Source organism: Erinaceus europaeus, chromosome 2 (assembly GCF_950295315.1).
Source record: "Erinaceus europaeus chromosome 2, mEriEur2.1, whole genome shotgun sequence".
Lineage (NCBI taxonomy): Eukaryota > Metazoa > Chordata > Mammalia > Eulipotyphla > Erinaceidae > Erinaceus > Erinaceus europaeus.
In genome coordinates, this window is record NC_080163.1 from 70,244,558 (window position 1) to 70,249,125 (window position 4,568).

General features: G+C 33.5%; 1 pseudogene; it reads left to right on the forward strand.

Moving 5' to 3' along the window:
• The first annotated feature begins 653 nt into the window (after positions 1-653).
• LOC132537323 (U6 spliceosomal RNA) lies at positions 654-748 on the forward strand (annotated as a pseudogene).
• The last annotated feature ends 3,820 nt before the right edge of the window (positions 749-4,568 follow it).

Genomic DNA, 4,568 nt, shown 5'->3' on the forward strand with positions numbered 1-4,568 from the left:
ATAATCTCAGGGTTCTTTGGTATAAACAATAGGTACATATTCCCACTACTGAAGCTCTCAATCCCAGAAAGATAAGGCCCCACTGAAAGAAGTTTTTCATTATGCCAATGACTCTAGTGGCAACTATCCTCTTAAACCCCAAATTATGTCTTCATATACACAAAATATTTATTTCCTCAAAAAATGTATCAAAAATCAGAACATAAGAAATTTTATAGTTTCTTAAATTATCATTTCAAAGACCCTCTTAGTTTTAAGATAAAATTAATTTGTAAGATAAATTTTATATTTATGGACAAATTAATCATATGACCAAAAGTCATATGATCAATATAATTGTGATAAAGTTAATTTATATACAACTATAGTTAATTGGTAGCTTATATTGTTTTAGTCTCCAATTAGTAGGTTAGAGTTTAAGTCGAGGGTGAGAGTATTTTGCAGACACCTATCCTGATGAAATGAGAAAATTTACCCATGTGTCCTTTTATCCCCCTGATAAAAGGAAAATGTGTTCAAATCCCTGATTAATAAATTCTAAGAGAGTAAGTCTAAGAAAGTTATATAGCATCCCTTAACTATTGCCTCTTCTTCTATAAAGTGGTGATAATTCTAAAGTCCCTTTATGAGAGGATTCAGTTAAGTAACACATTTTAAATCTTTGTTGTAGCATCTATCAAATAGTAAATGATCAGCATGGCCTCTGCATAAGGATAATAAGCACATCCATGATATATTCCATTTTTTGTAAGTAGCAAATGCTCAATTAGTAACTTACTATCTGGTTTTACAACAGATATAGCCATGTATTTAATTTGATGAGTTAACAATGAAACATTTATCACGGAAAAACTTTGTTCTTGCCTAGGAATTTACATTTGATAGATACTAATAAAGGGAGATATCTTAAGTAAATATTGCTGTTACCAAAATACTCTAAATGGTACCATTATTGATTTGCATTTTTTAAATTCAGCAAGATAACTCACCAGTGTTGTGTGCCTGCCTTGTCATAGGAGGAACCAGGTTTGAGCCAGGCACCTAGCATGCTGAAGGAAGCTTTGGTACTGTGCTATCTTTCTTTCCTCTCTCCTTCTGTTACTCTGTTTCTGTCTGAAGAAGTTGATCTAGGGTGTTAAAGCTCCAGTGATGGCAAACAAACAAACAAAAATTCAGTGCCTATACAAGTCTAGTAACCACATTCTCTGGGTTCCTATTATTAAAGAAAAAAAAAACTTGCAGCTGTGTGTTGTAAAAATTAACCCTGTACATTTTATATTCAAACAAAACATTATGTACATAGATTATTTTTAGAAATTTACCTTCAATTGCTTAAGTAAATCATCCAGCTGCGATCAAAAGATTGACTGAACTCAAAAGACAAATGTTAACTATAAAAAGGTGACTAAATAGTCTTTTTTCACTAACTTATTTTCTCTAACTAGTTCTTTTTAAGTCTTTCGCCAATCTTTCCACACCTACTCTCCTCATGAACCACCAAATTATAGATAGATACTTTAAGATAAAGAAATAAGGACAATGAAATTAAGGGAATAAAAGACAGCTATCACACTGATTATAGAATACAGAGAATTAAGGGGGCGTGGAGGAGCCAACTTGTCTCTAGACCTTGTGAGAACTATGGTGGTTATACTTAGCATTGTGTGGGCACAGAACTTTGGTTCTGGGAGTGGTATGGAACTATATCCTTATTGTTTTGAATCTTGTAGTTCACTAAAAAATAACATTTTTTTTATATAAAGAAAAAGAAAGGGGTATATCCAATGGGAGCAAAATGCCATGATTTTACAAGACATTTTCCAATTGTTATTTCACAGTCTAAACTATCCATTGTAATACATACATTCTCCTTTTTCAGATACATTAAAGAGTTGAAATAAGTGGAAAAAAAAATTCCCAAGAAAGCTTTTTTTTTTTTTAATTTTCTATTTAAGAAAGGATTAATGAACAAAAACATAAGGTAGGAGGGGTACAACTCCACACAATTCCCACCACCCAATCTCCATAACCCACCCCCTCCCATGATAGCTTTCCCATTCTCTAGCCCTCTGGGAGCATGGACCCAGGGTCATTGAGGGTTGCAGAAGGTAGAAGGTCTGGCTTCTGTAATTGCTTCCCCGCTGAACATGGGCGTTGACTGGTCGGTCCATACTCCCTGTTGAGGTTATGTATATATAGGAAGCTACTGTTTGCATGGAAAACCTGGCTGATGGTGATAATCATCCTTTTTCACACTGTCAGTGTTTTTATTATCTAAAATTATGATGAAGATCTTGGGCTTAGAATAAATCACTCTTCTCTCAAATTTACTTACCATCTTTGTGATGAAACAACAACCATGGTAAGTCGCTTTCTATCAAGGCAAGAAATATAATTTGATAGACTTTCATATTTTCATGAAAACCATCATTATATTATCTCAGTTACGTTCAGGTTTACTTGGTTTGAATATAAAAAGTTATATCTTTGTGTCTCATGCTTAAATAGAAAAAAATTATAGTGTTTTTTTCTTCTACTATGTCATTGCTAATTGGAAATCTATTTTGAAACTCTAACAGCTAACCCGTTCTATGCCTCCTGCAAAGCCTGTTCATCTTGCCCTACATACAAAAATATTCTCAAAGGTATAATTGCTCTTTAATCATCAAAGTTTAAAGATCTTGTTTTTTTCTTTTATTTGGCATCAAACTAATTATAAAAGCTATATGTTAATGTTAATATTGCATCACTGTAGATGAATACCTTTTATTACTTTTGAATCACACGTTTTAACTTTATGACAAAACTTCACAGAACAATGCAAAACCCCAAGTTGATAAATTTAGATTAAGATTTAAATGGAAGTGTTTTATCTTTTAATCATTCAACCAAGTTCCAGTTCAGTAACATAATTTGCTTAAGTTGCACAAGTTCTCATACCCACGAGAATCAAATGAAAACAAGCTTTATGACATTTTTTTTTGTCATTTTTACCAGCAATTCTCCTTGATGGATTGCCAGCATTCACAGGGATGGGGGAATTACTATTTGTCAGTAATTCAGCTAAATCTAGATGCTTTAGTGCACTCTCAGTATTACTTCTTGTCTTCATGGTTTCATGACAGCAAATGATGAAGCTTTATTTGAATCCACCATATAGTTCTCCTAGACTAGAAACAAAAGGAAAATACCACATTAGGTAAATGCAATCTGACATGCAACTTTAAGTATGTAAAATGTTTATTATTCCAAGGTGACTTTATTTGTATATTTCTTAGCGTAAGGAATATTAGAAAAGTACTGATAATACTAAGGTTGTTTTTTTGTTTGTTTTGTTTTGTTTTTCTTTTCTGGCACTATACCCTCTGCTCCACAAGGAGGGTTGTTTTTTTGTTTTTGATTTTTGTTTTGTTTTGATTAGCTGTTGTTAATGTTTCTCAAATGTCTATTTGAAGTGCAAGGGTCATAAAACTAGATTGTTTTTAAAATTATTTGGAAAGCTTAATTGCTTGCAGTACAGTTATCAGCACATGGGTACAGTTTCTCATCTCACCAAGATAGGTGTCTATAAAACACTGTCATTCCCAAATTAGATCCATCAGACCCTGTTTGTCCCTGCCAGATATTACATCTGAGAAAGCTGGAGAGCTATGGAGATTGTTGTCATATTGGTAGAAGCAGACCTTTCTCAGCCTATTTTTCCCATAGATAAAAATGTATACAGTGGTTAAAGGACTGGGCTAGATAGTCCTCATTTAAAACTCCTCCATGATCCACGCTCCCAGAAGGATAAAGAATAGGAAAGCTTTTAAGGGAGGAGATGAGATATGGAACTCTGGTGGTGGGAATTGTGTGGATTTGTACCCATATTATCCTATTGTCTTGTTGATATTTTTTATTTTATAAATAAATTAAAAAAATAAACTCCTTTTGGTGCTAATAACTCTAGCAGCAAAATCAGATGCCAAAGAAACAACTCTTAAGAATCAGCTAGGTTGAAGAGACTTTGCTTTCCCCATGTAATAGTCTGGGCCCCTTTGTCAAAGATTAGATGTCCATATGTGTGGGGCCTCATTTCTGGGCTCTCAGTTCTATTCCACTGGTCAGTGTGTCTATTCATGTTCTAGTACCAAGCAGTTTTGATGACAATGGCCCTATAATACAGTTTGAGATCTGGGAGTGTGATGCCTCCGGTTCTGTTCTTTTTTCTCAAGATTGTTTTGGCAATTCTAGGTCTTTTCTGGTTCCAGATAAATATTTGTAGCATTTTTTCTATTCTCCTAAAAAATGTGCTTGGGATCTTGATGGGGATAGCATTAAATTTGTAGATGGCTCTGGGTAATATATTCATTTTGATGATGTTAATTCTTCCAACCCATGAACATGGAATATCTTTCCACTTCTTTGTGTCTTTTTCAATTTCTTTGAGTAGTGACTCATAATTTTCAGTATACAAGTCTTTCACTTCTTTGGTTAGGTTTACTCCTAGATATTTTATTGTTTTGTTGCTATAGAAAAGGGAACTGATTTCTGGATTTCAATTTCTTCTAATTTAGTGTTTGCATAGA